At 44.7% G+C, this 13,353-nt stretch overlaps 1 long non-coding RNA gene across 1 annotated transcript in view; it reads right to left on the reverse strand.

Annotated features, from left to right (window-relative positions):
* Window positions 1-574: 574 nt before the first annotated feature.
* LOC140636308 (uncharacterized) overlaps window positions 575-13,353 on the reverse strand; it is a 31,161-nt gene continuing 18,382 nt past the window's right edge. Inside the window, exons 2-3 of the long non-coding RNA XR_012033590.1 lie at window positions 7,107-7,214; window positions 575-1,853 (exon numbers count right to left, since the gene is read on the reverse strand). This is a non-coding gene — a long non-coding RNA (uncharacterized lncRNA). The remainder of the gene's footprint in view (window positions 1,854-7,106; window positions 7,215-13,353) is intronic.

Genomic DNA, 13,353 nt, shown 5'->3' on the forward strand with positions numbered 1-13,353 from the left:
CCAAACCGCTGAGCCACCAGGGCTGCCCCAAGGCAGGTGCTTAACCACTGAGTCACCCAGGTGTTCCTCCAACGTCTGGTCTTAAAGCAATGTCAGCGGTGCCTGCTTTGGGACACAATACTCAACTGGAATATTCATGGAAATGAGTAATTGTGGTGCTGAGGGCTTTCCTTAAAATTCCACAGATGAGGGGCATCTGGGTGGCTCAGTCGGCTAAGTGTCGGACTCTTGGTTTCGGCTCAGGTCATGATCCCAGTGTTCTGGGTGGAGACCCAGGATGGAGCACTCAGCAGGGAGTCTGCTTCTCCTTCTCCCTCCCCCTCCCCCCACTCGTGCATGCATGTGTGTGTGTGCACGTGCACACACACATGCTCACATTCTGTCTCTCTAAAATAAATCATCTTTAAAAATCCAATAGATGAGGCCAGCCCGGGTTGCTCAGCGATTTAGCGCCGCCTTCAGCCCAGGGCGCGATCCTGGACACCCAGGATTGAGTCCCACGTCGGGCTCCCTGCATGGAGCCTGCTTCTCCCTCTGCCTGTGTCTCTGCCTCTCTCTCTCTCTCTCTCTCTCTCTCTCTCATAAATAAATAAAATCTTAAAAAACAATTCAACAGATGAGATTAACATGCAGACTTCTCACATGTGCCTGGGGTCCCCCGACTACCCCTATTCCAAAAACATAGAGCTTCCTGAACAAACCGAGCTCATTTCTGCCTGGAAATCTTTGCCCTTCCAGTTTTCTCTCTTGGAACTCTCCCTCACCTCATTTGTGGGGGTTTCTTGGGCTAGAGTTAGAAGATAAAATGCAGGACACCCAGTAAAATTTGAATTCTGGATGAACAATGAATAATTTTTGGGTACTTGTACATCCCAGATATTGCACAGGACACGCATACATTGAAAAAGTTGTCATTGTTTCTCTCAAACTTAATTGGGTGTCCTGTATTTTTATTTGCTAAATCTGGAAACCCGACCTAGGTAAACCTAACCAGCCACCTCATCTAAACAGACCTGCCCTGTGCAACTGCCTTGCCGCTCTCGCATCTCCTTACCCTGCTTTATCTTGTCAAAGCACTTAGAACCACGTGAAATTGTATGTTGTTAGCTTCACCCTGCCAGTTGGAGAGAAAGTTCCATTGTTTCAGGTACAGAGAGGCCTTCTCTATCTTGCTCGTGGCTCTCTCTGCTGCCTCTCTGATAGCAAATACCACTTCATTTAAATGAATGAATGACACTGTATACATGAGTGAGTTTTACATATACCTTCTTCCCTTGAATCTCTCACTTGAAGGAAAAAGCAGGTAACTTCCCACACGAGTTTTGAGTTCAAGGTTTCCTGCTCTTTGCCTCCTTAGCTCCCACGGTCACCTCCATCTGCCCCTGGAGCCCTGGCTGGGAGGGAGCTGTCTTCCTCTCGAAAATGCCTGTCCTGCTCTCACCCTAGCCTTCCCGCCCATTGTGCACCATCCCCTGTCCCCTCAGAGCGGGTCGCACCCCTCTTACCTGATTTCCCTGACATCTGAAATTGCACAGAGACCCACTATTCTCACCTTAGGTCTTCAAAATACATATACTCTTGGGAAGAGTTTGTTCACGTTATGATGCGAATGAATTTATCAGATTCTTCCCTGGGAGTAGATTTGGGTTTAGAGAAATGAGAGAGGAGAGAAGCTCTGGACGTGGGGGGAGAGGGGGGAGGATGTGTATGGGACCCTTGGACAGAAAGAAGGGATTCAGGAAAGTGAGATCGAGAGTGACCTTCTGTTGGCTTAGGCCAGCCCCTCTGTCGGCACTAACGCTTCCCAGCGCTGGACTGTCAGCTGCCCGGCTCTCCTCTTCCACGGTCAGCCCCTCAAGAGAACAAAGGTTTCAAACCTCTTAGCTATTTTGATGAGCACAGTGCAAAGCCATCTTTGTGAGAGGGATTAGATTAGTATCTCTTGACTGCTCTGGAAATCAGGATTGGGGAGAACAATGACCCAGAGTCATCCCCGGGCCTGGCTCTGGGTTCAGATCCCCCTCTGCACAGTCTCGGGGGGCCATGCCCTAACGGGAACAGCAAGTGAATCCCAAGGGATGAAGCATTGCAGTGGCTGGAAAATGAGGCTTACATTCCCGTAATCACCCAAAGTGCTCATGTAGGGCCTCCTTATTGATTTTGGTTTTCTTTGTGCATAACTTTGAATCTCTGTCTCATATTTGGGTCAGAGCAATGGGAGGGACACATGACTTGCTTTAAAATTAGCCTCAAAACTCATTGTATAACAGCTCTCGTTTTCACTAGACAGAATGTTTCTTGAGAGAACAAGCAGAGCATTTGTAATTAAATCTGATTTAATTATCTGGATTATCCCAAGACTCAGTGCTTCCACCTGTACAATGGGGTAGATTTTGTTTGAAAGAAAATAAAGGGTAACAAAATAAAAGTAACCACCTCAACTGGACCTTCTTCCTCCAACTACCCCATCACCAGACACACACACGCATACACACACACACACACACACACACACACACACACTATTTGGGTTTATAAGCAGATGGAGAACAGTCCCTTCTAATCCCCAAAAGACTGGACAAAAGTAGAGAAGGAAAGAAATGCTTGTTTCCTAAACCACACCATCACCAGAGTCCAGTGCTGAAGTTCTGATAGCTTAAATGAGCTCAGAGAATATATTTTAAGTCTTAAGAACACAAAATTTCTATTTCTCCTGGGACAGTGAGATAGCACAAATTCAAAATCAGGAAAAAGAAAGTAACAAGAATCCATCCTGACCACTGTCCTTCTCCAAGGACAAATAGTTTCCGCAGATTTCTGCTTCATCTTGGCAACATCTACAAATAAACCCAAATGACCCAGAGGCTAAATAGATGCAAAGAACTATGAGTGATTGTGTATGCCTAAAATGTTTCTTTATGACACAGAAACAGTGTTCCCATGATCCACTGAGTTAGAAGAACGGCCCATTGTAATTTATATCTCACTTCTGAGGCGGTGGTAAAGAGCCCAGGGCTGGTGGAGGGGGTGCTCAAAGAATCAGGCCCCTTTTTAAGTAGAGGGACAAAGATCACTAGCACAGATGAGACCGCTAAGTGTGCGGTGTGTCTCCTTTACAGCCGGGTACATGATGCGGTGGGGAGGTTTCTGTGTGTGCTTAAAGGAGGTCTTTGGAATCAGAGAGACCTGGGTTCAGGGCACCTGCGTGGTTCAGTGGTTGAGTGCCTGCCTTAGGCTCAGGGCACATGATCCCAGAGTCCTGGGATCGAGTCTCACCTCCGGCACCCCTTAGAGAGCCTGCTTCTCCCTCTGCCTATGTCTGACTCTCTCTGTGTGTCTCTCATGAATAAATAAAATCTTTAAAAAGAGAGAGAGAGAGACCTGGGTTCAAATCCCAGCTCACCAGCCATGTGGCCTTGGGCAAACTACTTGGCCCCTTTGAACCTCACTGCTTATCTGTGGGGATAATAGTGCACCTGTCTCTTGAGACTATTGTGCGGTTTAAATGAGATAATACTTATAAAAGAGGTTTAGCAAAGGGCCTGGCCTGTAATCAGGCCTAATAAATATTCCATGTTATTAGTAATTGTTGTAATTACTTCTAAATTTCTAGGGCTCCCATAACAAATTACCACAAATTTGGTGGCTTAAAATGACAGAACTTTATCCTCTCAGAGTGCTAGGAGCCAGAAGTCTGAAATCAAGGTGTCAGCAGAGCACCTGCTGAAGGCTCTGGTGCCTCTCCCAGCTCTGGTGGCTGTCAGCAGGCCTTGGCTTGTGGCCACAGCCCTCCGCTCTGCTCTATGTTCATGTGGCCTTCTTTCTTTTTTTTAATTTTTTATTTATTTATGATAGTCACAGAGAGAGAGAGAGAGAGAGAGAGAGGCAGAGACATAGGCAGAGGGAGAAGCAGGCTCCATGCACCGGGAGCCCGACGTGGGATTCGATCCCAGGTCTCCAGGATCGCGCCCTGGGCCAAAGGCAGGCGCCAAACCGCCGCGCCACCCAGGGATCCCCATGTGGCCTTCTCTTCTCCCTCTGATTCACCTCTGTTTGTCTCCTCTAAGGACAATTGTCATGGTACTGAGGGCCCACCTGGATAATCCAGAATGATTTATCTCGAGATCCCTAATTTAACACATCTGCTGAGACCCTTTTCCCAAATAAGGTCACATTCACAGATTCTAGGGATTAGGACATGAGCATATCTGTTGGGAGCTGCCATCAATGCACTACAGTGATATTTATATGGTGACCTGGCATGCTGGCCACAGAGCGGGGCTGGGGTTCCAGAGCCCACACTTTAAAAGGCTGGAGTCATGTGGCTCTGAGGGCTGGCTCAGTACAACCTGTGACCCTGATCATCGGCTGGCGGCTAACACCATTCATCTCCCAGGCGTGCCTCTATATTTTGCCCTGTGTTCTCCAAATAAAAGGCAAGCACACTCAAAGCTGCAGGCATCTGTAGGATGTGTTACTGCTGACATCAGATGAAGACACTGCCCTGGAGACACAGACACTGCCCTGGAGAGTGAGGAGGATCAAGGAACAGAAGAAGCTCCTGAAGGAGATGAAAGATAACTTAGCTCTCCAGACTTTCATCACCTATGGATTCTTCTTCATGCTCCGGTATGTGGTTCTAGAGTTTCTCATGAATTAGCACAATATTCATAACTAGCTCATGCTACTCTTAAATGTATGTAGGTACACTCATAATATGCATGAAACGTGACATCAACCCTTTATGATATTATATGGATCTAGATTTTTATAAGATATTCTAAAGGATTTTTCCAATCATGACTTTAAATACTCATAATAGTGCCTGTGATAATGGCGATATGCTGTGTGACCCCATTCCAATGCTTGATATTTAAAATTAAGAATTTTATTCTTAAAATTCTGGGTGCTCCATTGGTTAAGCAACCTACTCTTGATTTCGGTTCAGGTGGTGGTGATCTCAGGGTGGTGAGATCGAGCTCTGCATTGGCTATGTGCTCAGTGGGGAACCTGCTTAAAATTCTCTCTCCCTCTCCCCCTCCCCACCACACTCCCTCACTCTCTCAAATAAATCTTTAAAATAAAAAAACAATTTTATTGGCAATTTCAATTGCTGCTAAACAAAACTTACCCAAATTGAAATAAATAAAAAAAAAAACCCTAAGATTCAAGAAAGTTAATCTAGTGTGGTTTTACTGTCACAGAACACAAATTATGTGAAAATATTGATTATAAGCACATAATGGTGTTGTGGGGCACCTGAGTGGCTCAGTTAAGTGTCTGCCTTCGGCTCAGATCATGATCCTGGGGTCCTGGGATTGGCCTGCATCAGGCTCCCTGCTCAGTAGGAAGTCGGCTTCTCCCTCTGCTGCTCCCTCTGCTCCCCGCCTACCCCCCCTCCCCCCGCTTGCACTCTCTCAAATAAACAAAATTATTTTGTTGAAATTAAAGTAAAAACATTAATTTTATGGATAAGTATGTAATCATATATGAACTGTGTGCATCTTTAATGCTCATTTAAACGTGTCATAACAATGCCACAAGTGAGCACTAATCACAAAATTGTCATTTTAAAATTTTTTTGTGGGCAGCCTGGGTGGCTCAGCAGTTTAGCACCGCCTTCGGCCCAGGGCATGATCTTGGAGACCAGGGATCGAGTTCCATGTCGGGCTCCCTGCAAGGAGCCTGCTTCTCCCTCTGCCTGTGTCTCTGCCTCTCTCTCTCTCTCTCTCTCTGTTTCTCATGAATAAATAAATAAAATCTTTAAAAAATAAAATTTTTGCAAACTTTCAAAACCCATAGATTTCATTTTCCTCCCCAGTGTTTTTGCTCTGAAGACATATTTGCCCAGGAACAAGGATGGAGCAAATTTTATTTAAATATCAAACCTAAAAAAAAAAAAAATATATATATATATATATCAAACCTAGGCTGTGTAGGCCTCCATGTATACTCTTGCCACAGGGCCTGCAAATGATAGCAGCTGGTCTGATTCTACCTTTCAGGGTCTTCAGCTGTAACAGGGGAAACAGCTGCATTAAATGAAGCTTTTCTCGATTTAGAATCTCTCTGGGGCACCTGGGTGGCTCAGTGGTTGAGCCTTTGGCTCTGGTGTGATCCCAGGTCCTGGGATCGAGTCCTGTATCAAGCTTGCCACAGAAAGCCTGCTTCTTCCTCTGCCTACACCTCTGCCTCTCACGAACAAATATAATCTTTATAAAAAAAAAATCTCTCTCCCCTGTGGCTCCTGGGTGGCACAATTGGTTAAGCATCCGACTCATGGTTTCAGCTCCAGTCCTGATCTCAGGGTCAGGAGATTGAGCCCTGCCTCCAGCTCAGCGTGGTCGGCTTGAGATCCTGTCTGCCTCTCTCTCTGCCCTGCCTCACTCCTCTCACTCTCTCAAATTTTTAAAAAATATCTCCATCCCTTGGTAGGATGACACCTAGCCCATCTAGGAAGAGGGTTAACACTGCTGGTCTTCTTGGGTCCTTGAAGGAAGTTCACAGGAATGCAGACGGTAGATAGATCATGATCCACTTTGCGGAATGGCATCTCCTAAACTAGAGGCCATTAATCAGAAGTGCTTTCGGAGGTCTGGCCTCACTCAAAAAGCCTGGCTCCCTTATTTTTCTCTGCATCCACCTCATCCCTTAAGTCCTAAATTTATAAATGAATAGTTCAGACACAAAAAGACAAATAGAATGGATAGCTAGAAGAAGCTGTACCTGCTTTTTCCTTCCTTAGAACATTCCTAAACCACCTCTTGCTCATTGCTTTGTAATCTATTGCCTTTTTTTTCTGACCATTGGAAAATTCTAAATCCAACAGTAAGAAAGTTTAGGGCCTGTCATAGCGAGGGGGTCCCAATGTCACGTCTGATTCCAAGGTTACCATGTGTCTCCTGTGATATGTGAAATGCAGCACAGGGCACAGAGCTTGACCTTCCAGCCCAGCGGCTCGGCCGTTGCACTCACTCAGTGTGCCATGTTGAGTGGGGCCAGGGTTGCACACTAGGTGCATCTGCTCTCCTAACCCTGCTCCTAGCGTGCCCAGAGGGACAAGCTCATTGAATTCATCCACCAGGGGTGCACGTTTTCTAAATTACCTAAGATCATTTGTACAGGTTTGAGGTGGCCCAGCCTGCATTGAGAGTCCGCAGTCCGCCTTTTCTCCCTCTTCTACAAATCAGTGTTCCTGAGGACTTGCAATTAACCTAGATGAGGGAAACAAGATAATAGATCCCAAGCTGTTTATATTACAAACAAGGGTATCCCCTGCCCAGGTGAATTGCCTTTTAAAGCCTCTGCTTGCATAACAAATAGGCAGAGTGCAACGCCTAAGCTTGAGCTCTTCTGACCTGGAGGCTGCCACAGCCAAGTAAGAGACCAATATGCAGACCAACTGGACGTTCCTGGTGGCTCCCTGCCAGCCCCCGAGGTCCAGCAAAAGATCCTAGAGAATGTAGCTTTAGTTCACGTCTGGAAAAAATCTCTCCAGGCTCTCAGGTTCAACCTCCTGGCTCACTGCTTCACCTCACCTGTTCTCAGTCTATACCAGTGGTTGTCAGGTGGAGCAATTTTGCTCTCTTAAGGGACATTTGGCAGTACCTGGGAACACTTTTGGCTGTCACAGCCTGGGAAAGGGGCTCTACTGGAATCCGATTGGTAGAATCTGAAAATGCTGCTAACCTTCTTACAATGCACAGGATAGTCTCCTGCATCAAAGAATGATCTGGTCCAAAATGCTGATAGTGTCAAGGCTGAGAAAGCCATGGCATACACCCTTCATTTAGATACTTTGACTTGAATTTGGTTTTTACCATCTTATCTGCCCTTGAATGATGCTTTGGCCTCCCTTGCCCGTAAGCCCACTCTCACCTTGGATGTAAATACCATGTTTCTTTTTGTTCTATGTCCTGCAGCCACTAAATAAAGACAAGACTGTCCTCACCCCACCAGGTTCCTATCAATTCTTTCAAACACTGCCTGGGGGTCTGTGATGACTTCAGACCATTCATGGGGCTCCCTCCACCATCTTCCACCCTTGAAAGTCAAGCAAGGCCATGCAGGACCAACTTCATTAATGCTAATATAGTCTTACTTTTTAAATGGTATGAGTTTTAGGTTTTTAGTTCTGTTTTGTGAAGGTATGCTATATAATAGAGAAAAGTGATCCCCCGCTAAGCCTCTGATCTTTGCTCTAGCTTTTCCACAAAGGATTAATGTGTATCTAACAGTGTTAACTACTTTTGTTCGTGTTGTAACTTCTCTGCTTTCTTAGATTTTTTTTTAATTTTTTATTTATTTATGATAGTTACAGAGAGAGAGAGAGAGGCAGAGACACAGGCAGAGGGAGAAGCAGGCTCCATGCGCCGGGAGCCCGATGTGGGATTCGATCCTGGGGCTCCAGGATCGCGCCCTGGGCCTCCAGGATCGCGCCCTGGGCCAAAGGCAGGCGCCAAACCGCTGCGCCACCCAGGGATCCCTCTTAGATTTTTTTTATATCAACCCTGTCTATTCCTTTTTGCTCCATAATTATAAAGCCTAATTTCAATTTTTCAGGAACATCCTTTAGTTTCTCAACACCTACACTTCTTTATTTTTTAAATTTTTTATTTTTTGGAAATGAGAGCAGTTTATTAAAGCTATGAAGTGTAGATACAGATAGAACTTCAGGGAGACTCAGAAAGGAAGAAGAGTGAGTCTTCTCAACATCTACACTTAAAAAAAAAAACCTACATTCCTTTAAACAAAACATTTCATCCATGTGGAAGGCGGAATAATGTCCCCCCAGCCCCCCAAAGATGAACACACCCTGATCCCCAAAACTTGCAAATATCTTACCTTACATGGCAAAGGGGATTCTGCTGATGTTAAATTCAGGGGGTGGGGGTAAGTCCTGAATTATCTGGGTGAGTTCCACCTAATCACAGGGTTCCTTGAAAGAGGAAAACCTCTTGATCAGAGCTATGGTCAGAGAGGCAGATGTAACAAGAGACAATGGTCAGTGCCATGTTGCTGGTTTTCAGGATGGAGGAAGGGAGCCATGAGCCTACGAATGTGGGCAGCCTTCAGAAACCAGAATATGCAGGGAGGTGAATTCTCCCCTAGGGCTTCCTGGGAGGGATGCAATCTTGCTGACACCTTGGTTGAGCCCAATGAGACCCATGTCAGACCTCCAGAACTGTTAAAAATTTGTTTTTGTTTTTTTAAAGCCACCAAGTTTGTGGTAACTTGCTAGGGCAATCATAGGAAATTAATGCAATCCCACATTCTCCACCCCTCATAGTCATTAAGGGGTTTTTCCCCATAAAACCATTCTTGGGCAGCCCCAGTGGCTCAGCGGTTTAGTGCTGCCTTCAGCCCAGGACGTGATCCTGGGGACCCCAGGATGGGGTCCCACGTCGGGCTCCCTGCATGGAGCCTGCTTCTCCCTCTGCCTGTGTCTCTGCCTCTCTCTCTCTCTGTGTCTCTCATGAATAAATAAATAAAATCTTTAACAAAACAAAACTATTCTTGACTTCTAGAGGCACCTGGCTGACTCCATCAGTAGAGCATTCAACTCTTGATGTCAGGTTTTTAAGTTCAAGCCCCATGTTGGGTGTAGAAATTACTCAAAAATAAAATCTTAAAAAACAACCAAACTATTCTTGACCTCTAAAGCCTTTATCTTGGGACACCTGAGTGGCTCAGCAGTTAAGCATCTGCCTTCGGCTCAGGGCGTGATCCTGGAGTCCCGGGATCTTGTCCCACATGGGGCTCCTTTCATGGAGCCTGCTTCTCCCTCTGCGTATGTCTCTGCCTCTCTCTCTCACTCTCTCTCTGTCTCTCATGAATAAATAAATAAGATCTTTAAAAAATAAATAAAAAGATAAAGGCCTTTATCTTATCTTAAACTATTTTCCTTACTTACCATGTCTCCCATTAGCAAAGATTATTCAGACATCCCTTCCTGACTTTTCTAGGAGCTGTGAAGTTGCAAAATTTTAGTTCATTAGGATGCAGCCTGGCCTCCTACAGATCTTATTTTGCAAATAAGAACAGGGCCCCTCTGAGAGGGCAAGGGGCTTGTCAAGTTCACAGTTACCAGACAGCAGACAGGTACCACACCCCATGTCCTGACTCACCAGCTGTTCCTATATTCATTTCCTTCCTCTTAAAAAGGATAGGACTATCCCACTGTTCAAGAAAAGCCTTTTCCATTTTTGGGGAATTTGACAGTTGATGTTGTATAGACCAAAGTTTCCTGGCAAAAGGAGATAAAGGTTCTCCTGGAACTTAATTCAGGGAGAAACTCCAGGAAAATGTTTTAAAAGCTTCTGTGGTCAAATAAGCTTGGAAATGCATCATGTTTATCCTCATCTTGGAAAGGCATTACATACCTAAGCATAGAAGACTCCTCAAAAGTCCTGTAGGAAGAAGCAAGTTCTAACCCAGAGTTTACTCTTTTCATGTGCAATGGCATGAAACAAGAAATGCCAGTGTAGATTCTCTGTGTCCTTCAGCCCTTCACCTGTTGTGCGTTGCTTTCACACCATATATAGAGTTGGCCTGAGTACACTGTGTGGAATCCTTTGAGAATCAAGCAAGTGAATGCTGAGACAGAGCCTGCTAGTTTCCATCCATTCTCCCTTTCCTCTTCATTAACAGAAGCTCATCTTAGTTGGGTAAATAAGTGTTGAACTAAAACTATTTGATTTCTTAGGCTCCTTTGAAGCTGATTGTGCCCATATGACATAGTTCTGGCCAGTGAGGATGGAACAGAAGTCTATAGAGGGAATTTCAGAAAAGCTCCCACATACATTTCCTATTTATTTATCTGAGAAAGAGAGAAGAGCAGAGGGAAAGAGGTAAGCAGACCCCACGCTAAACACGGAGCCGGATGTGGGGCTTGATCCCATGACCCTGAGATCATGACCTGAGATCACGACTTGAGCCAAAACCAAGAGCTCGTTGCTCAACCAACTGAGCCACCCAGGAGCCCCTGCATTTGCTTTTTATCTTCCTTCTTCTTCCTGCCTACAATGCAGAGGTAATACCTGGAGGTGCAACAGCTACCTTGTGACCATGAGGTCGATAGTCATTTACTAAGAGTAGCAGAGAAGAAAGCAAAAGCCTGAGCCTTTGATCATGTGATGTCATCTTACTAGACCTGGACAGCTTCTGATTTCTTCAGAATGTGAGAAAAATAATAAAATAATAAATAGTGCTAGTAGCCAACACTATTCCATGCATATAAACATCTTTCTAACTGAAATCATGTTTCAGTATTTATTTCTGAGTATCCTGGAATTCGCTCTCTGAGTATTGTCTTGGCTTTCTTTATGAAAGGCAATTATTGGGAAGAGTATAAGTTTACAAAGCAGTCCAGCACCAGCACCAAGTCACCCAATTCAGTGGTTTCCAAAGTGTAGTCCCAGACCACCAGTATCAGCACCACCTGGGATCTTACTAGACATTCTCAGGCCCCACCCCAGCCTTACTACAACAGAGGACCTGGTGAGGCCCATCAATCTGTATTTTAGCAAGCCTTCCTGGCAATCCTAATATACACTGAAATCTGAGAACCACTGACAAGTTAAACTCATCAACCTTGGTGAGTTCAAACCCAAAACAGGTGAAACTTTGAATGAAATAAGTGAGTTTGAATGTAAGACCCATGCCAACAGCTAACAAAGCACAGGCTCTCTGGGAACAAGTGTCTTGCCATGCCTTGACAATTCAAACTGAGAGAGAAGATAATAAAAACACTAATAGAAGCCGGCACCAGTTAAACAGTTTGATTAATGGTGGTTCATATCAGAATACCAAGGGCCCAGGGTTGCAATTTTCACAGGAGGCTTTTACTTTTGCTTTTCTACATAGTCACATACTGCTCCTTTGCCTCAAACTCTGCTCACAGGACAACCAAATCAGAGTGGAGATAGAATTTGCATAAAATTCAGCAAATTAAGAATGTGTGCATGTGCTCACTACAAAAAATAATAATAATAATTACCTGAGCTGATGGAGGTATTAACTAACCCTACAATGGCTAATAATTTTGCAATATAGACATATATCAAATCATCACCTTGTATACCTTAAACTTACACAATTATATCTCAATAAAGCTGGAAACACAGAATGTATACATGTGTATAAGAGTAGAGGTGGGGTGAGGATGTGACTAGAAGTAATCAATGTGTCTGGACACATGAGGATGCTTCAGAATCTAACACAAGATCCCTCTCCACCCGAGATCTCTGCATCCACTTGATGCCACCCCAAGGTGACTGAGTTCTTCCTTCTATTAAACAACTAATTACTGATGATTCTCAATTTTCCAAAGACTCATATATTGTTCAATCTTCATGAGGATCCCAAGAGGTGGGGATTTGCAGTGGACATTTGTTGAATTCTTGTAAGCAGAAGAGGCCAAGTCTTCCTGGAAAGAGTGCAGTGGAATCTTCAGGATGCAGAAGCAGTTGAGAACAACCTACAACAGCAGCCATGGTGCTGGGAATTCAGCTCCAGCAGAAATACCCAGTGTTGGGGTGGGGGAGGTTTCCCCACCAAACCACTGACCTTGCACCCCGTTTTCCTGCTTCCAAGTCTCCTTCTATTGTGTGAACTGCCCTAAATATATCCAATAAATTCCCTTTTGTCTCAGTAAGCCAGGATCATTTTCTGTTGATTGCAACCAAGAGGTCTAATTACCATAATATAATTACCATCTTTTTCAGATGAAGAAACTGAGACTTGGAGGTTAAATAATTTCTTAAATATGTGATAACCAGCCATTAAGATGAACTCCAATGATCTTCACCTCTTAGATGTTTACACGTTGGTGTAGTCTCCTCCAACATTTAATCAGGACTGATCTGTGTAGAGTACGGCAGAGGTAATGGTATGTTGACTTCTGAGTCTAGATCACAAAGAGCATTGTAGCTTCTTCCTTCCTCTCTTGGATGGCTTACTCTGGGCAGAGCCAGCCACCTACACTATGAGGATGTACAAATCATGTCTTTTATTTTTGTATTTTCATGCTTTGACATCTCTGACCTTAATGACCTAAAGGGACTGCCCCTCCAAGGGTAAGCCAATTCCTAGAGATAACAAACACCTTGTCGGTGAGCACACTTTTCAAATGCAAGCCAAATGGTCCAGGGCTCACATCCCCTCCTTTATTGAGCTCCCACACTCTGGGCCATTGTCCACTTGTCCTAATCACCCCATGGCCAGGTACTAGACAACTAGAGAACAGCCATTATGCCCCAGAGCCTGCTGAAATAATTCAAACTAGCCATTCCTAAGTCTACTTAGCCATTCCTTCTCATGGAAACCTCAATAAAGCCTCTTGCCCACATTTTC

This window comes from Canis lupus, chromosome 7, assembly GCF_048164855.1.
Source record: "Canis lupus baileyi chromosome 7, mCanLup2.hap1, whole genome shotgun sequence".
Classification (NCBI taxonomy): Eukaryota; Metazoa; Chordata; class Mammalia; order Carnivora; family Canidae; genus Canis; species Canis lupus.